A 21,431-nucleotide genomic window follows, 5' to 3' on the forward strand; every position below is an offset into this window, starting at 1 on the left:
CGCATGAAGTGGCCAAAGTATTGGAGTTTCAGCCTCAGCATCAGTCCTTCCAATGAACACCCAGGACTGATTTCCTTTAGGATGGACTGGTTGGACCTCCTTGCAGTCCAAAGGACTCTCAAGAGTCTTCTCCAACACCACAGCTCAAAAGCATCAATTCTTCAGCACTCAGCTTTCTTCATAGTCCAACTCTCACATCCATACATGACCACTGGAAAAACCATAGCCTTGGCTAGATGAACCTTGGTTGGCAAAATAATCTCTGTTTTTTTAATATGCTGTCTAGGTTGGTCCTCACTTTCCTTCCAAGGGTTCACTAAGTATTTATTAGGGCTTCCCAGGTAGTGCTAGTAGTAGAAACCGCCCCCCCCACCCCAGCCCCCCACCAATGCAGGAGACACAAGAGATATTGGATCCCTGGGTCGGGAAGATCCCCTGGAGGAGGGCATGGCAATCCATTCTTGCCTGGAGAATCCCATGGACAGAGGAGCCCAACGGGCTACAGTCCTTGGGTTCGCAAACAGTCCGTCATGACTGAAGTGACTTAGCACTCAGGCTTGCAAGTATTGATAAAATAATTTAGGATCTGTGTTTATGAAGAAGATTAAACTGTTGAAAATCTCAATTTGGCAGGAAAAAAGTTAGCTATGTAGTTAAATGGGAGAAGGCAATGGCACCCCACTCCAGTACTCTTGCCTGGAAAATCCCATGGATGGAGGAGCCTGGTGGGCTGCAGTCCATGGGGTCGCTGAGTTAGACATGACTCAGTGACTTCACTTTCACTTTTCCCTTTCATGCATTAGATTCAACTTAAAATAGAAATATAACTTATAGAGTCCCATACTGCTACTGCTGCTGCTGCTAAGTCGCTTCAGTTGTGTCCGACTCTGTGGGACCCCACAGACAGCAGCCCACCAGGCTCCACTGTCCCTGGGATTCTCCAGGCAAGAACACTGGAGTGGGTTGCTATTTCCTTCTCCAATGCATGAAAGTGAAAAGGGAAAGTGAAGTCCTTCAGTCTGTCCAACTCTTCGCGACCCCATGGATTGCAGCCTACCAGGCTCCTCTGTCCATGGGATTTTTTAGGCAAGAGTACTGGAGTGGGGTGCCATTGCCTTCTCCTAGAGTCCCATAGAGAAGGCAAAAAATGAGGAGGGAGAGATGCAAAAAATGATACTAAATAGAAACATCAAATTCAGATGGTATAATTAAATAAAATATATATATATCACTATTAATATAAATATTTAGACATAACTGTTTTCTGATAATTATAAATCAGAAGAAATGACAACAAGTTTTGGTTACTCACAGAGACAGAACTAAAGCAAGCATATAGAAAAGTTGAAAATAAAGGGCATAAAAAGTGTAACATCAGTAAGTAACTGAAATGGAAATTACTAACAGCATTTAAGATAAGAATCATTAGTACTGATAAAGCAGTATGTCACTATAGCAGCCATGCCTTTCTCAACGTCTGCATGCTTTGCTGCTAATGGCTCACACCTGCCCTCTCTCATGGACACCGAAACGATCAACAGAGAATCAGAAGTGCTTGGTGGTCTACATTCTACCCCAGGGAAGCCCTAGCTAATGCTCCACAGTTACTGGACTATAAAACTCAGCTCTTTTGCCTCAAGTCAGGATATATCAAGTATAATTTGTCCTCCAGTGTTCACCAAAGGATCAAGCAATCTGAGATGTCACCAAAACTGTATCCTTTCTGGACTCCTTCCCCTTTCTTCTCCTGTTTCTCCTATAACTTCATTTGTTTTTTCTGCAAGTTCTTTCTTAGTAAATCGCTCACACTTGAATCTCTGCCTAATTATCTATATCTGTAACAACTTATCCTGACAAGTATATAATATTAGTTTAAGAAATAATTGGGAGTTTCACTTATGTCTGTGATGTGGAAAGTTGGGAAGAACAATGCTCCCACACTGAAAACAAGAAACTACTGGATAAACTACAAAGCTTCTTTGAACCTGTCAGAGAACTGAGGTCTTGGGCAACCAGTTAGCTTGGAATCCAAGGAAAGAGTATATGGAATCCAATACTCCTGCACACATGAGTACTGCAACACAAATGAGAGAGTATGGTGTCATTCAAGAAGTTAAACAAATTTATCTGCTTTTTTAAAGAAATCTCTAAGGTCCAAGTATGGACTGGCATACTGGGAGCCACAAACACCAGCACTCTTTACTACTTGCAAGTTCTTCTCCACGGACCTCTGCTGGAGCTCAAAAAAGGAAGTGGAACATGTTTGGATAGAAGAGGAACCCTCTCATGACTGTGCCTACGTGGATAACGAGAATATCCACTGCTAGAGAAAAGGCATAAATCCCCACTTAAAGCTTTCTTCTTCATGGAACAAAAGCCCTAAACTGTTGGGAAGTTGTAGCACAAACTGCCACTTGACGGCACACTTGAAGATGAACCAATATCCCTGGCATAGGAATAGGAAACTGTCCTGGGGCCGGACCATAATAGATCTCCTACCACTGTGAGAAGGGCTGGGAACTCTCTCCCTTCCAAGGTCCACTTAAACGTCCATGGCAGTTTGCTTTCCCTGGGTAGTGAGGCAGGTTTACCAAGAAAATTCCAACCATGAGACCAAGCTGGGCTGAGTTTGAAGTTGGACCAAAATAAAAGAAAATCCCCCTGCCCCTTAAAATTAAGATCTCAAACACAAATTAGTAAGTACCAGCAGGCTGGGTGGCACTAGTGGTAAAGAACTTGACTTCCAGTGCTGGAGACATGAGATACAGGCTGAATCTCTGGGTCGGGAAGATCCCCTGGAGGAGGAAATGGCAACCCACTCCAGTATTCTAGCCTTGAGAATCCTATGGACAGAGGAGTCTGGCGGACTACAGTCTATAGGGTTGCACTGAAAGGGACACCACTGAAGCAATTTAGCATGCATGCATGCACCAGGCTACCACTGGAAAGAGCAGGACAAGGAAGACTCCCTTTCATGTGCAAGAGCAACAGAAAAAGCTAAAGCTGAGGATGGATAGGAATATTAAGAAAAGCACAAACCAGTTTTGAGCATAAGGTACTTGCTAGAAAAATTTGAAGCTGGTGGTACGCTGATGGCAATCATCACAAGAAAAATCCCCTGAACCACCTGAACCATAATGGGGTTGGTCAAGTCTCATATTAACAGCCTAGTGGAGGAGACACACACACACATTTCTATGCAAAACTGTTATAACTCAGTCTGTGTCTGTGATGTGCTCATGATGTCCAGAATTCAATAAAAAATAATTACAAGGCACTCAAAAAATAAGGAAAGAAGGGCCCACTGAGATTAAAAAATTAAATGAGTTTGACTCAAAAAAGACTAGGTGATAAATTTCAAGCAATTATAATTAATAGTTTAAAATTTCTGAGCATAATTTCCTCAACTGCAAGATGAAGATTTAAAAAGTGTCTAATTCATATGCATTTGGGGTGGATTAAATGAGATAATGGTATTCAGTGGATACTTAACAAAATCCCTAACATGGAATAAGGATTTAGTGGATGATAACAGCTGCGGTCACTATTATTGGGACAAAATGTAAGGTTCACTGGTTTTATTCCAAGGGTTCCTGAGCATATGTTTAAGCTTTATGTGTTCACTCTAGGCTGATCACTACCACCTTCTTGCTTCTTCTGCCTCAGCTACAGGTTTTCATCAGGAAAGGGAGATGAAATAGTGGCTGAGCATCTTTTTCCATTGTGTTAGTAACTCAGGTATTGGTAACTTTCCCAGTTCTCTATTCATAAACATTGGAAGACTTTTCCTCATTAAAAAAAAAAAGTCAGCAACCCCATTGTAGTCTATATATTCATTGCTATCAATGAACTCATAATTGAATTTCTAATTTCCTATTTTTTTGTGTGTCTATCAAAAGACCAGTTAGGCTAGATGGCACATATACCAATTTAAAATATTTGCAATATACTTTTGAATTATTTCTCTTAACATTAAAATCCATATTGCTTATGCAAGTAAAATTCACTTAAACCTCTGTATTTACACACTAATCAGAAACAACATATTTCAATGATTATTATTGTCCCTAAAAATTTGGGGTTGATCATTCAAAAGACAGAACCTGGATCAAAGAATCAACTTTCTTCCACCAGTCTTTTCAGATTTAAAAGTTCCCTTTTATTTTTTTGTTTTTTAAATATTGATTTATTTGGCTGTGCCAGGTCTTAGCTGTGGTACGTGGGATCTTCAGTCTTTGTTGAGGCTCCTGAGTTCTTTAGTTGTGCCATGTGAGATCTGGTTCCCTGACCAAGGGTCAAACCCAGGCCCCCTGCATCAGGAGCCCTGAGTGTTAGCCACTGGACCACCAGGGAAGTCCCTATAGCTCCTTTTAATGTTTTGTTGCTTGGGTTATTTCTCCTGCTAGGTTCTATGTCTTAAAATACAGTCTTCAATTAATCAAATATATAAGATTCAGGCAACAGAACATGTTCATCTGTTCTAACCTTGAGTGCATGCATGCTCAGTCACTCAGAATGGGTCGCCATGCCCTCTTCCAGGGGATCTTCCAGACCCAGGGATCGAACCTGTGTCTCTTACGTCTCCTGCATTGGACAGTCTAGGGAAGTCTTATTCTAACCTTAGGTTCTCCTTAATTGTTGTAACCAGCCTCTATTTATGGTGTGAATATCAGTGGCCATTTACTCGTAACCATCAGAGATACTAAGTTTGTCTAACATACAAACTTAGACATCTTCATGATTTCTGTAGTTCTTTCAAAAGCAATATTAAAGTTAGTGACAGGTGCAACATAAAAGTAAAGCTGTGAGGTAACTTTTCGTTCCTCATGTCCCATGTGTGATGTCTACTATCAGAATCTTGACAGCCAATTGCACCACCACTGAGGATTGATGGGTGTGTGCTAATGTTTCCCAGCTACTTTTGCTCTGGTTTCCTCATTAAATTAGGATTACTTTTTAGAAGGGAATATATTTAAAGAAGGCTAATGGCAGCATGTTAATATTATGTAATTCATTCTCTTCACTTTAGAGAGAGGATAACTGGCCTCCCCACATCAGTGGCAAAGCTAGGGTTGCAAACCCAGGTCATGTGATTTGAGTCAGTACTCGTGACACCTCTGCTATGCTGCCTGTCAATATTCACAAGGTAGTCAAATTCTGCCACTAATGGGATGACCTTGGAAAGCAACTTAAGATCTCTAAGACATACTTCCTCATATAGGAAAAGGGGGATAATAATAATGCTTATCTTACAGTGTCATTGTGAGAATTAGATGAGTTAATTTTTTTCTTTTTCTTTTTATTGGAGTATGACTGTTTTATAATGTTGTGTTAGTTTCTGCTGTACAACAAAATGAATAAGCTATAAGTGTACATATTCCTTCCCTCCCACCTCCCTCCCATCCGCACCACCCCACCAACCTAGGTCACTTCAGAGCACCGAGTTGAGCTCCCTGTGCTTTATAGCAGGTTCCCACCAGCTGTCTATTTTAGATATGACAGTGTGTATATGTCAATGCTAACCTTCCCAGTTCACCCCACCCTGCCCCCTCCATGCCCACATATTTGAAACCACTTACAACAGTGATTGCCATGTTGTAAGCACTGTAAAGGTATAGGCTGAAAGAAGTTTTGTTACTTTAAATACTACTCTGGGACTATTTTATTTCATACCATTTATAATTTTTATAGGAAGATTAAAAATGGTAGTGCAAATTGCAATTAAATAAAATGATAATTGTTAGGCCACAGCTGGAATAAATTAGAACATGTACATAAGATTCTCCTTGCATTTGTGCAACCATTTGCCTGACATTACCAAGTGCTGCTGCTGCTGCTTAGTCCCTCAGTAATGTCTAACTTTGGGCTATTGCCCTCCAGGCTCCTCCGTCTGTGGGATTTTTCAGGCAAGAATATTGGAGTGGGTTGTCATTCTCCTCCTCCATGGGATGTTCACCAACCAGGGATCGAACCTGCATCTCCTGTGTCTCCTGCATTGCAGGAAAATTCTTTACCTGCTGAGCCATCAGGGAAGCCCATTACTGAGTGAATACATAGCTATACAAATCCCATGTGAAAGAAAACATGCTCATAATTCAGTGATATTAACTATGATAGCTAGCATTTACTGGATACTTCCTAGACACATGTTAATGTATTCATTTGAATTGCCAGAATAATTCCGTGGAATAGATGCTACTATTATCCTTATTTTTCAGATTAGTAAACTGAGAAACAAAGAAGTAGCTTATGTTTGTGAGCACACAGCTGACAACTGATAGAGCTGAGATGGTATAATTGGTCATGTCCTGAGCATTTCCCAATTTTGCCTGTCCTCCACTCTTCCCTTCCCCCCAAGTGCTAGAATCCTGAGTAATATAAGGAAAGGCAATATAAGAAAATGATATATGTAGTTTCTATACTACAGCTTCCACCCTGTCCGTTGGTAACAAACTATAAAAGGACAGTTCTATTGAAAGTGATCACGTTCTGAAAGTAACTGAACCTTAGTTCCTGTTCCTGCCTCCACTTTAGTGAAAAGACTAAGGTTGCTAGTGAACCTGATGTTTTCCCTGGGTATAAGAGAGCTGAGGATGAACACAGCAAAGATAAAAAAGCAGATGCTTAATCTGAAAAAAAGTAAGACATTTTATGAAAGTATTCATCAGACTTATTGAAACAGTCTGGGATTTTCATTGATCACTGTTTTACCATGCATTTTAACATGTAACTTTTTCTTTTTTTGCCACTCAATCACTTCTAAACTCTTCTGCCTCCAAAGGTAAAGAGCTTCATGTTCTGAAAGAAAGGAGGAAACTCCTGAGAGAGCTCATAGATCTGAAACCTAGAATATAATTTTCTAAATCAGTGACTTACTCACACATGATTGCAAGCCATAGTAACTCTGAGCATGTTTGTAGAACTGAGTTGAATGGACTTGTCCAACAATCCAGGCTACGTCTACCCAGGGAGGGTTTGTGATCCACATGTTCTTTAAAATTGGGCAAAACTGATCATGGAGACATAGCTCCTTTCCACTTTCAGGAGTCAGATATAAAGGATATGGAGAGAATCTTGTTTTTATCCCTGATACATATTCTATTACACTGGTAGCAATGACAACAAAAATAATGGGGCCTTGGCAAGTACTTCAGGGAGAAATCGTGAGCTGGAAAGATGCCAGGAGAGGCAGACTTTGATACACTGCTGGTGAGCAGACCTTAAGAAGTCTTCTCCATGGTGAAAACAGAAGCATGCTTGAGTTGGAGACTTACCTGCTTACCCCAGGTAATCAAAGACGATGAGGTAATGAGGTAAGAAGGCAGGGGATGCTAGTAGAAAAACCCTTAAGCTAGCAGGACACTGCCCTTCAGCCTTTGCACGGACAAATTTTGAAAAGCAGAGGCTTTGATATTGTCTTTCTCAGTATACTGCTTCAACAAGTATCTCTTTCCAGCTCACAATACGCTAGGCATCACTAATACATTGGACAACTAGAAAGATAGTTTCCTGCCCCCATGAAGCTGATAGAGTAGAAGGGAATAACTGTACAATTAATTATAATCCTGATAAGTGTGCACAAAGAAGTAGAGATCATTTTAGGAGCCCATAATGGGAAACCAGTCTTCGCTTAGACAAGCAAAACAGAAAGAGGCATTTAAGCTGATGCCTCAAGGATGGGTAGACTTCAGCTTTGCCCTGTGAAGACAATGGGGAAAAGCTGATGGAAAGAACATCAGGCAGAGGAAAAAGAGACATAGCCTTGATGGCCCCCTCACAAGCCTGAATTCACGCTTTAACACTTCATCTCTCTTCATCCACCCAGGACCAGGTAAAGACTAAGGAAGGCATAATGATGATATTAGCTACTGTTTCATATGCTTTTTATGCTCCTCCAAAACACTGAATGCTTTGATACCTTATTTAATCCAAGCAGCAGCTCTGTAAGGAAAGGGCTATCTTCTTTCCATTTTACACATGAGGAAGCAAAAGTGTGTGCTGCATATAAATGATAAAGTCAGGAATTCAAACACAAGTGTCCCTGATGCACACCCTAAAAGAAATTCTTTTCACAATCCCTTTCCACATATGTTAGAGGGAAAAAGAAACAAAAAAAAAAGTAGTACTCAGTAAAAGCAGAAGAAATTATAGTGGGGAAAACGAATGAGAAGAATTCTCCTGTCTGCCTATTTGTAACGTGTGTGTGTGTGTACAAGCAGGCATACTCAGTCGTGTCTGATTCTTTGCGACTCCATGGACTATAGACCACCAGGCTCCTCCATCTGTGGAATTTTCCAAGCAAGTCTACTGGAGTGGGTTGCCGTTTTCTCCTCCAGGAGATCTTCCAGACCCAGGAATCGAACACTTGTCTCTTGTGTCTCCTGCATTAGCAGGCAGATTCTTTACCACTTGAGACACCTCGGAAGGCCCTCAAAAAACAATGCCAAGTGTCTATCTGCCTACTGTGATCGATACCAGCAAGCGCCAGCGGGCAGACCATTACAGATGATCAAGTTTTGTTCGGAGTCTGAGTCTTCTGTTTTCTGGTAAGGTGTCTGTCAGTTCAAAGCCCAATATACCTGATTTCTAGCAGAAAGATCATTTTTACAAGGTGAAATTGAAGGTGATCCTTCTCAAAAATACTGATCATTTCACACAGGAAACGTCATTTACTTGAGCCAGGTTTTATCTTTGCCTGACAGCCATACTGTGGGAGACAATTCTCTTAAGGACCGAAGTTGTTTTTATATTTGCAAAAAAATGAAAAAGAAATGTTGTAGGGGAAAAAAGTTTCACAAAGATCAAAGTAATTCAAGTACAACACAAGAATATACCACTAAATTTCAGTGAAAAGAAAACTTTAAAAGTCACTCAAAAATAACATCACACCATCAGAAGACTTGACTTCCGTCATATCACCCAAGGAGATAGGACTGATCATTCTCAGAATGCACTATTCAAAGAGAAGAAGCCACAGATCCATTCATTTGTTAAGAGTTGTCAACTCTGGGTTTTAAAACTCATTTCAATCACACAAGAGTAAGGCACTTTCTAGTGAAAGTGCCTCACTAAAAGGTATCTTTTAGTGAGTCAAAAGAAAGAGAAAAATCAATACATTTTTTTCCAACCAAAACGTATGTCTCTGATTCTGAGAGAAGACAAAAAAAGAAAAAATTTTAACAGTAATAGTGACATTAAACTGTAACACTCCTTTTCTTCATATTTTTTAGTGATTTTTTTTTCTTATGTAGCATATAAAATGTTTATTTCCCTTTTTCTAAAACTTCATAATAACCTTCCTGGGACTGAGTTTCAGACTCTTTGGAAACTACTGATATATTAACTGATTTTCAAAAATTCTCTTAAAAATATGAATTTCACTTAATTGCCACATATGGCCTTTCTTTTAAATATTGACTCTTCAGCAGGTAGTGTCTATAAATAAAACCAGATTTCAAAAATCTTCCATAATAGGGGAATGAAAATGTGGTCGATTTTACTTACCTGCCAGAACTAAAAAAAAATCAATATAGAGTTGAAGAAATGTGCTTGTGTTTGGAGAGTGTGGATAAATAAGACATAAAATACATGTGTGCAGTCAGTGCTAAGAAATGATGTAAAGAAGAGGAGAAACAAGGTCAGACAACTCTGTCTCCAGTTCAGAAACTAGGTAAGACCAATAGTTGTAGCTAGAGTGGGGGACTTTAATAAGTGTTGAAAAAGAGAAGAATATGAGCTTCCCAGGTTGGGCTTCCCTCATAGCTCAGTCAGTAAAGAGTCTGAGTGCAATGCAGGAGACCTGGGTTCGATCCCTGGGTCGGGAAGACCTCCTGGAGAAGGAAATGACAATCCAGTCCAGTATTCTTGCCTGGAGAATCCCATGGACAGAAGAGCCTGGCAGGCTACAGTCTATGGGGTTGCAAGAGTCAAACACGACTGAGCGACAAAGCACACTAAGCCCAGGTAATGCTAGTGATAAAGACCCCGCCTGCCAATGCTGGAGATGTAAGAGAGGCAGGTTCCATCCCTGGGCCGAGAAGATCCCCTGGAGGAGGACATAGCAACTCATTCCAGTATTCCTGCCTGGAGAATTCCATGGACAGAGGAGCCTGGTGGGCTACAGTCCATGGGGTCTCAGAGAGTCGAACACGACTGAAGCGACTTAGCAGCAGCAGAGAAGAATCTAAAAGCTAGAGTAGTAGCTGATCCTCTGACTTGACGGAGACAAAAACAGAAGGAAAAGAGAACTACATTTACAAAACCAGTCAGATCAACATAAAATACCTAGCACTTTACTCTTCTCAAAGGCTTTCATGTTTTATCCAATGGGTAGCATTATCCTGAATTTATAGATAAACAAGGGACACTAGAAGACCTCAGTGTGATCTCATCGGCAAATGAGTGGCATAACCCACACTACAACCTGGGGCCAGTGCTCTGTCCATCCAGCCTCCTGGGCAGGGCTTTCAGTTGTACAACCCACATTTATGGAGCACTGTTTAGAATATTGGCTAAGCTTTAGGTGGAAAGAGCTCCTAGGTGTGAAGTGTTCCCTCAGGCTATTTGCATCATAAAGAGGACATCCAGAGATCATCAGTTAACCTTTAGCCCAAGCTGTTTAGAGGGGCCAATGAGTCAGTCATTGATTATATAATATCCAAAATGGGGGACCAGTGGAGGCCTCAATTGAAATCCCTTGAATATAAAATTTTCTGAAAATAAATTGGAAATGTATTTTTACTCTAGCAAGAGCAATTCAACAAAAGCAGTTACATCAATATTTAAGAAAGCCAGCTTTGACCAAAAATGCATATAAGGCTGATTAATCTATAAAGCATCTTTCTTTTCTGTAATATAATAACACAAACCATATTTTCTTGGATAAGAAAACTTCAATAAAGTCATATTTAGTGTCAGCAAACCTGTCTATGTGATTATTTTCTGATAATTTCACAATCTCTCACCTTCCAATTAACCATGAGATATCATCTCAGGCTACAGCACCTCTCAGGCTCATTTACATCACAAAATCTCAGTAAGCATCAGTGTGCCTTTTATCTGCCATATTTCCATTTAACAGATTTATGTATATTTCAACTCCATCAATTCCATATACAGTCATAAATCATGGCTGAAAATGTTTATCTTTTTTTTTTTTTTTTGTCTTCATATTTCTCCCATACGCTACTACTTTTGTTACTCGAAAGCTTAACTGGTAGATTGGGAATGAACAAACTTTGTATGAAAACCTATAAAGTTTTGTATCGATCTTTATGAAAACAAAAGACTCTGAAACTGTTGTTCTAGTGGTTAGTTGTATGACTTGTTGTAACTTTCAGCTAAAAGAACCAAAATAAAGACTTAGAAAATAAAACAGAGCTTATGAAACTTTCCCCCCAAATGAGGTTATTTTCAAGTAATAGAGGCAAAATATTTGGGGCTTTATGTAAATAAAACTTAATTCTCATTAAATGAAAGAAAAACAATGCAGGTTTATCAACTTCTCCTCTTTCTCTCATGTCTCCATTCTCATTCAGATTCCTAGTTATATGCATGTATAATTTTAAATGCAAGTGTCATTTACTGAACACAAAGCCCCTCTTGCTCCTACTCCATGTTTTGTGCCCCACTCAGCAGAACTGCTTGAAATAGTTGTCCATATTCACTAGTTCTTCTTTCTCACCTTTCCTGGACTGAACTCCTTTTATTAAAAAAAAAAAAGAAAAGAAAAGAAAAAAAGAGCCTTAAGTCGTGTCTTACTCTTGAGATCCCATGAACTGTAGCCTGCCAGCCTCCTCTGTCCGTGGGATTCTCCAGGCAAGAATACTGGAGTGGGTTGCCATTTCCTTCTCCAGAACCCCTGTTATAATCAGGCTTTTATCCCCAGCTTTCCATAGAACAAGTGACCCCCATATTGTTCAAATCAATAGCTACCTCTCTATTCTCTGCTTTTTAAGGTATTTTTTCTTAAAAATCAAGCCTCCATTTTTAGATAGTGTTAGGTTCACAGCAAACCTGAGGACAACATGACATGCAGACATTTCCCATATACACCCTGTCCCTATACCTGCACAACTTTCCTTGTTATCACTAGAATTGTCTGTTCATTACGACTGATGAAATCACGTTGAAATATCATAATCACATTATGATTTGCTCTTGCTATTGTATGCTCTATAGCTTTGGACTAATGTATAATGACATATATTCACCATTAGAGTATCACACAGAGTATTTTCACAGCCTTAAAAATCCTCTGTGCTTGCCTATTTATCCCTCTCCTCCCTAACCCTGGGCAACCACTGGTCCTTTTACTATCTCTACAGCTTTGTTATTTCCAGAATATCACATAGTTGGAATCATACAGTATATAGATTTTTGAGACTAACTTCTTTCACTTAGTAATACCTATTTAAGTTTCTTCCATGTCATTTCATGACTTTAATAGTTCATTTTATTCTGTTGCAGGGAGGAGGCCAATTCTGACTCCATGTTAGAAATTTTCTTTGACTTGCTTTTTGTTGCTATTGTTATAATTTGTTGTTCTTAGGTCCCTCAGTCATGTCCAACTCTCTGTGACCCCATGGACTGTGGCACACCAAGCTTCCCTGTCCTTCACCATCTCCTGGTTGCTCAAACTCATGTCCATTGAGTCGGTGATGGCATCCAACCATCTCATCCTCTGTCATCCCCTTTTTCTCCTGCCTTTAATCTTTCCCAGCATCAGGGTCTTTTCCAATGAGTCAGCTTGTTGCATCAGGTGACCAAAATATTGGAGCTTCAGCTTCAGTATCAGTCCTTCCAATGAACATTCAGGGTTGATTTCACTTAGGATTGACTGGTTTGATCTCCTTGCAGTCCAAGGGACTCTCAAGAGTTTTCTCCAAACAGCACAGTTCAAAAGCATCAATTCTTTGGCTCTCCGCCTTGCTATTCTTGGTTAAGGCCAGCCTTGTTATTATAATCATATGTAATGGCTTACCTTGTGGACCCTACCCCTCTGCTTGACTATAAACTAAAGTGCCTTTGTTCAGCTCATGGAGAGATTGTCCCCGCCCAGCTATGAATAGAAGAGAGCAATACACCCCTTCCAAAGGCTGCCCATTCCCTTGAAGATGTTTTGCAAGACTGAAGACCCTTTCACTTGACTTCCCCACTACTTCTCCCTCTCTATTCTGCCTTTTGACTTTTGCTCCTCATTGCTTCTTTCTCTCTGATCTATAAAAGAACCTGGCATCCAGACACCAATAAGATGGTTATTTTGAGGCAGTAGCCTGCCATCTTCTCTGTCAGCTCCTTTCCAAATAAAGTTGTTTTCCTTGCTTCAATACCTCATCTCTCAGATTCATTGGCCTGTGTTGTGGAGAGCAGAGTGAGCTTGGACTTGGGTAATAATTCCTGAAGAATATTCCATTTTGTGAATGAACCAGAGTTTATTTACCCACCTACTAAAGGACATCTTGGTAGCTTCCAAGTTTTGGCATTTATGTATAAAGTCATTATAAACATCATCAGCTAAAACATATAGTCACAACCTAAAAGTAGAGTGTTATTTTATTTGGTGGGAATATTTACGACTCTATGCCTGGGAGACAGCATCTCAGTAGCTCTGAGAAAACTGTTCCAAGGAAGGGAAGTCAGCCTATTTATAGTACTTTGGCCACCTCATGCGAAGAGTTGACCCATTGGAAAAGACTTTGATGCTGGGAGGGATTGGGGACAGGAGAAGAAGGGGACGACCGAGGATGAGATGGCTGGATGGCATCACTGACTCGATGAATGCGAGTCTGAGTAAACTCCTGGAGTTGGTGATGGACAGGGAGGCTTGGTGTGCTGTGATTCATGAGGTCGCAAAGAGTCAGACATGACTGAGCGACTGAACTGAACTGAACTGAACAAAGGGAGCAGACAGTATGAACATCAAAGATCAGGATTCAAGTTAAGGAATTTAGCATTCTATGTAAGGGAAGATGCAAATTCTGGCCTCAAAGAATTCACTTTCATATGCACCTCAGTTTCCTGCCAGGCTCCTCTGTCCATGGGGATTCTCCAGGCAAGAATACTGGAGTGGGTTGCCATTTCCTTCTCCAGGGGTTCTTCCTGACCCAGGGATTGAACCTATGTCTCATGTTTCCTGCCTTAGCAGGTAGGTTCTCTACCACTAGTACCACCTAGGAATGCTTACAGCTCAGTTATCTTGGGCCAATCCTGTTTCCTTGCTAACCTTGCTTCTTGCATTCCCCCTGCTCCTAAGCAATCACCATGGGGGGTGGCGGCATCTGCTGGATCACAGTTTTGGTAGATCTCATTCACATTTGGAGGCCAGAAATCGCTGATGGCTGTGACATTTCTTGTTTATTGATATGGCAAGGAGATATCTTCATTTCACAGCATCCATGTGCAAGATTTTATGTGGACTTGAATTTTCAGCTCTTTTGTGTGGATACCGAGGAGCATGGTTTCCTGATCAAATGGTAACAATATGTTTAGTTTTGTAAGAAACTGCCAAACTGTCTTCCAAAGTGGCTGCACCATTTTGAATTCCCACCAGCTGTTATCTCCACTCCTCTTACCACTTCCTATCGTCAGTGTTTCAGATTTTGGCCGTTGTCGTAGGTGTGTAGTGGCGTCTCATTGTTGTTTTAGTTTGCATCTCCCTCACAACACATGACATGGAGGAGCATCTTTTCATGTGTGTATTTACCATATGCATGCCGTCTTTGGTAAAGTGTCTGTGCAGTTCCCTCATAGCTCAGTTGGTAAAGAACCTGCTTGCAATGCAGGAGACCCTGATTCGACTCCTAGGTCAGGAAGATCCATTGGAGAAGAGATAGGTTACCCACTCCAGTATTCTTGGGCTTCCCTTGTGGCTCAGCTGGTAAAGAATCCACCTGCAATGCAGGAGACCTGGGTTCAATCCCTGGGTTGGGAAGATCCCCTGGAGAAGGGAAAGGCTCCCCACTCCAGTATTCTGGACTGGAGAGTTCCATGGACTCTACAGTCCATGGGTCGCAAAGAGTCGGACACGACTGAACGATTTTCATCATCTGTTAACATATTGACCCATTTCTCAATCTGGATGTTTGTTTTCTTATCGATGAGTTTTAAGAGTTCTTTGTATGTTCTGAATAACAACCTCTTATCAATTGTGCTTATGTAAACATTTTCTCCCAGGGTAGTTTGCCTTCTCATTCTCTTGACAGAGAAAAAGTTTATGTTAGTGAAATCCAGCTTATCGAATCTTTCTTCCATGGATCCCACATTTGGTGTTTTATCTAGAAACTCATCACCATTTCCAAGTCAGCTGGGTCCGCCCTCTTCTTAGTCCATTTCTTAACCACGTGCAACACAGCTGGCCGGTTCTCATGTCCTCTTTCTTGAAACACTCCCTTTCCTTTGCTCCCTAGACATCACACTCATCTGCTCCACTCACTACTCCTTATCCATCACTTTGTTCACTGTGTCTCCTTTGTTTGAGCTACAAATGTTGGGCTGTATCTATGTTCATTTCAAACTTTCCTCTTGTCTAGTCCCGCGGCTTTCAATTTCATGTTCATTCTATTGCCCTACATGTATGTCTTGACTCCAACCTCTGTTGAGCTCCACAGACAACTAACACCATTGCATATTTGATATCTCCACATGCATGTCCAGTAATTGTGCAAAACATGGTCCCATTAGAATTACTGAATTCCCTAGATCCTTCCTATCCAGTCAACTGGATCTCAGTAAATGGAAAATCTTTCATCCAGTGACTCAAACCAAGAACCAAATACATAATAAATCTCTAAACTGAAATCTATCCTATCTTTAGTTGCAAACACAATGTGAAAATTAAACTAAAAATGCCAAACAATTAATTTTGACGTTGCAATATTTTTAACTGTTTTTACATGTCTTCTTTATACTTTACACTTATTGACACATAATGAAAAAAAAATTCTTTCTGTACTTTACACATCTTGGAGCAATGATATGTAGAGTTGATCCTCTCAGAAACTGCTCAATGAATGTTGTTGTTGTTGTTCAGCTGCTAAGTCGTGTCTGACTCTTTTGCAACCCCATGGACTGTAGTTCACCAGGCTCCTCTGTACAAGGGATTTTCTAGGCAAGAGAACTGGAGTGGATTCCCAATTCAAGGACCTAACCTCTGTCTCCTGCCTTGCAGGTGGATTATTTATCACCAAGCTACCTGGGAAGCTCAATGTATATTCAGTTCAGTTCAGTTCAGTCTCTCAGTTGTGTCTGATTCTTTGTGACCCATGGACTGCAGCATGCCAGGCCTCCCTGTCCATCACCAACTCCCAAAATTTACTCAAACTCATGTCCATTGAGTCAGTGATGCCATCCAACCATCTCATCCTCTGTTGTCCCCTTCTCCTCCCACCATCAATCTTTCCCAGCATCAGGGTCTTTTCAAATGAGTCAGTTCTTCACATCAGGTGGCCAAAGCATCTGGAAATCCCAGTACCTACCTTTGTGTGTACTTAGTCACGCAGTCGTGTCCGACTCTTTGTGACCGCAGGGACTATAGCCCCCCAGGATCCTCTGTCCATGTAATTCTCCAGGCAAGAGTACTGGAGAGGGTTGCCATGCCCTCCACCAGGGGATCTTCCCAACCCAGGAATTTTACCCAGGTTTCCTGCATTGCAGGCAGATTCTTTACCACCTGAGCCACCAGGGAAGCCTACCTACCCTTGAGACTTCCATTAACATAATCATGGTGAAACAAGTGCATGTTAGGAACTGTACACATTTGAAAATAAGGGGGTCATTCTAGGGAATTAGTTGCATCACAGGGAGAAAAATAGAGTACTTCATTGCCCTCACTTGAAAATGCTGAGTGAGTGATATCTGGCCTTAACTCCCTGCAGCAGCAGTTCCTAGTTGCCATACCATGTACGGTTTGCAGGCTTTGGGGTCACCAAGGCAGACATGACTCACACAAACACTGTGTGAGCACCACTTTCCTCACCTGGAGGAGGGCCAGAGCAAGGTCAGCTTCAATAGTAAGCACCAGTCCCCCAGGCCCCATCCCGCATGCGCACACCCTTCTAGTGCTGCAGCAAAGTCTTCTTCCCTCCCCATAGAGCAGAAATAGCAGTGGGTTGGCCAGATGCAGTATCATGCATCACACTTAACCAGAATAAAAAAAGTGTACATCAGGTCCAGAACAGGTCAAAGATTCCTGAACAGAGAGAAATGCCCAGCACAGGAAGAAAGGTGTTTATCTCTTTGCAATAAAATGTTCCAGGCCCAGGGCCGATCTTAGGCATCTGTGTAGAGACTGAAAGACTGCACTAATGAGATTGTCTTTCCCCACGTAAAATGTAATGACTATCTCAGTGCTATTTTATAATAACTGAGGACCAGACAATTAACTGAAATTTCTCTCTCAAACCCTACCCCCATGCCTCTTTTCCCAACTGCTAGGTGCTTTCACCATTTAGGAAGCAGAAATACTTTTCTGTACAGCTGTTCCTTAGGAGAAAGTTTAATATAGCTATGGGAGAAAAAAAATTGGTTTCATGGTTTAAAATATGCTCTTCAGATTTACATAAAAGAAAATAGTCTTGAATGACAAACTATATTCAGCCTATATGATCTAGATGGTTAAGATAGAAAAGTTATTTTGTTTGTTGGTTTTAGATTCCCGCAACTTGGTTTTCAACATGTAGAGCCAAATTCTAAAATCAGTAAAATGCAAAGTTTTCCTAGAATAAAATATAAGTTTCAGTTATATTAGCTGCTATAAAAAACTCCAAGTTCATATGGCCTAAGGCCAGGGACACCTTCTGACCTGATGACTCAAGTTCTGGTGTCATACCCTTTTGCCTTTTCACACTGCTCATGGGGTTCTCATGGCAAGAATACTGGAGTGGTTTGCCGTTGCTTCCATCTCCTTCAGCTGATGCTGAAGCTCCAATACTGATATGAAGAGCCAACTCATTGGAAAAGGCCCTGATTCTGGGAAAGATTGAAGCTAAAAGGAGAAGCCGGCGGGTAGAGGATGTGATAGTTGGACAGCATCTCTCAAAGGACATGAATTTGAGCAAACATTGGGAGACAGTGGAGGACAGAGGAGCCTGGAGTGCTGCCATTTATGGAACCACAAAGAGTTGGACATGACTTGGCGACTGAACAGCAATGAAAGCAAAGGCCAGGGAGGTTTACTTTTTTGAATGTGTAAAAGTACAGTGAGGGTGTTCCCGGTTGGTAACTGGAGGAGGTGCTATGCTCACCATAGTGGATCATGGATATACGGCTGATAGAGGATTTGTCTTTTTAAACCTGTGTCTTTTTATATCACCATGGGTTATGATATCTGGCCAAGAGTAAGGAGATGAAAATGTTGAGGTTGAGCCTCTTTAGGTATTTCTTAACTGGTTGGTCTGAGGAGAAAAAAAAAAGTGAATGTCCTCCATTTACTTATATGGCACAATGGCCCCAGCCAGATGGAGCAGGAGCTGGTAACAATTCTTTTCTCTGGAAGAGAAATAAGGTGGGAAGTTCATAAACTGATTTGCTTCTTAGCAATGAAACTGCAGTAGAGAAGGCCAAAAGAAACAAATACATGGGTTGGGGGTTTGGAGAGCTGAAGGCTTTGTGCCCAAATCCTGTATGGCACTCAGAGGAGGTGACATCATCTCACGAAGCCTTCAGTGATAGCACAGTGTGAGGGGCACAAGTGGAGTGGACGCGGTGGCAAATTAGTTCCAATCAGATACAAAGCTTGAAATAGCCCCATTCTCAATCTCCCAGAGGCCCTTATGAAGCAGGAAAGCAGCTGACCATAGTTTGTCTCACTCTATACTGATGGCAAGGCTGGCTCCAGTGGCTGCCCCACGGTGAAAACCAGGACACAGAATAATCAGCAGGAACTGTGACTGGAGAACAGGGTGCGGCTTAGACATGAACAACAGGTCTCAGCAGGGACGTCTGCTGACAACCAAGGCTGTGCTTGTGTGGGTGGGTTTAGATTTTTCTCTCCTGAGAAAATAGCTCAGTTAAATAGAGGTGTGTGCATGTTTCAATTGTGTCCAACTCTTTGCAATCCTATGGACTATAGCCCACCAGGCTTCTCTGTCCATGGGATTCTCCAGGCAAGAATACTGGAGTGGGTTGCCATGGCCTCCTCCAGGGGGTCTTCCCAACCCAGTGATTGAACCTGGTCTCTATGTCTCCTGCATTGGCAGGCGGGTTCTTTACCACTAGCACTACCTGGGAAGCCCTTAAATAGAGGTACAGAGAAAAGTGAAAAAAAAAAAAAGTCATTTGTATGTACAGTAGAGTTTTGGTGACTTGAAACATGATACGTGCCACATCTGGATTCTGAATAATGCTGCATTAGCAACTGTCTCAAAAACTCTCAGTTTAAAAAAATTTTTTTCCATTAAAACTTGACAGTTGGAAAAGGATATAGGTTTAGGTTCACCTTTCCATTTCGGAATTGTATTTAGTAAGACTCTTTAGTCATTAAATCAATATTAGTTTCTGCAGCATAATCAAGTTGAGGCCCACATATATGAGATGACTGTTTTCTGTTCTCTTCCATGATACCTTAATATATTTGCTATTTTTCTCCCAGTTGGCAGCCAAGTATTATTTCCACCCATAAGACATTACTTTTAGCTGATTATGAAAAAGGATTCCTCTCATGGCTGGTGGCCATTCGGGCCTGTCACTCAACTGCCACGTCAGCAGTTCTCGAAGATGTCTGCCATTAAGTACCCAAAACTTTTTTTTTCTCTTAAATTTGGCTTTGTTGGGTCTTAGTCACAGCATCTGGGATCTTCATTGCTGAGTGCTGGATCTTCGCTGCAGCCTGTGGGATCTTTATTTGTACCATCTAGTTCCCTGACCAGGGAGAGAAACCAAGTCTCCTGCAATATGAGCGTGGAGTCTTAACCACCAGACCACCAGGGAGGTTCCAAGTGCCCACACCTTTCTCAGATGTTTTTGAGAGACTTACCACTCCCTTTTCACCTTCAAATGGACCGCCTTTGAATCTGTCCATGAAGTTGCCTTTTTCTAAGTGCCTCCAAACAGTTGTCTCTGATGTATTATTACCATAGCACTTCTAAAGTGTATACTTTAAACAGTTTTTAAGTCAGACCATCACATATAGACACAACAAAGTTGGTAAAAATACATCTGGATATTTTTCCATGATGGCCAAATAGACAAGAATTTAACTATTTCTGGATAGATTCACTCAAGCTAATAACCATGTAGCCCATTCCATTTGTGTGTGTTGATAACTTTGGATCTTTTCTCTGCCCATTACCCCTTCAACATCAAGCCTTTCTATTCCAAGTAATATGTTTCATTCCAAAATAGATTTCTCTTTTATATACCTTTTTATTGTGTGTATAAGAAACACCATTTAATTGACTTTGTCATTTCCCTGGGAATTAATTATACATAGTTACTAAAGATTCTTCAGAGCAAGAGTCATTTTTATTATTTTAAATCTTTCAAACAGTGCTAAATTGATATCATCTTGCAGACTAATCAGGCCACACAAAAGAATAAAATTGAATGTGGTATTAGACAGTATGTTACTACTAGCTCCTCTTGAAGGATAAGGATGGATGTATAACATAGAAACACACGACTCATCAATACAATTATGACATTTTGAGGCTTGTGCAAAGCAGTCCTGCTATCATAATCTGAATTAGTCTTTATTAAATATCTAACTAAGTACATTTTTTGATAAGAGAAAACAAAAACCCATGATCTCAAATGTCATAATTTTTCACTGTAATATAAGTCTAGTGAGAAGAAAAGAATGATGTATTGTGTTTTTACTCCCTCTGCAGAGAGTAGGACTTGAAACTTTCATAGCTCCTTACCCCAAAAAAAGATGCTCTTGGCCACAATTTAGTTTTTACGTGAAGATTGTTGACAATAATTTCATAGTACTCGCCTAGGTAATCACCTGCCTTGTAAAAGGATATGTCTTTTCTTCTAGAGTTTATATTGAGTTCAAAATTTCATATAAATGCCACTAAGACATTGCTTCTCACACAAAAAAAATTTTTAATGAGCTCGTTTCTCAGTTTGTCATCACCCTTGCTTCCTGACAATTTTCTGCCAGTTGTTACTTCAAAGGAATAGCACTTTTTTAAGGACAGATAGCTTGACACCAACTCAACCCCAAGACACTGACTTGAAAAGACTTAACAAAACAGTGAAAACATCCTTCTCTTTATTGAGATGAACATACTTAGAGAATAATAATTACAATCCAGACAGAATTAGGAACCATTTGGCGGCAAATGTCAAACTTCATTCCAAACTCCTTAGGTAAAAGGAGAATTTCCTGGGTTTATTATTTGTAGGAAGGGAATAAGTAAAAGTTTAATGGCACTGGAACTGAGAAATCAAGGCACACTGGACCCCATTTCCAATTCTCATCTCTGCTT

This window comes from Oryx dammah, unplaced genomic scaffold (genome assembly GCF_014754425.2).
Source record: "Oryx dammah isolate SB20612 unplaced genomic scaffold, SCBI_Odam_1.1 HiC_scaffold_4, whole genome shotgun sequence".
In the NCBI taxonomy this organism is placed as follows: Eukaryota; Metazoa; Chordata; class Mammalia; order Artiodactyla; family Bovidae; genus Oryx; species Oryx dammah.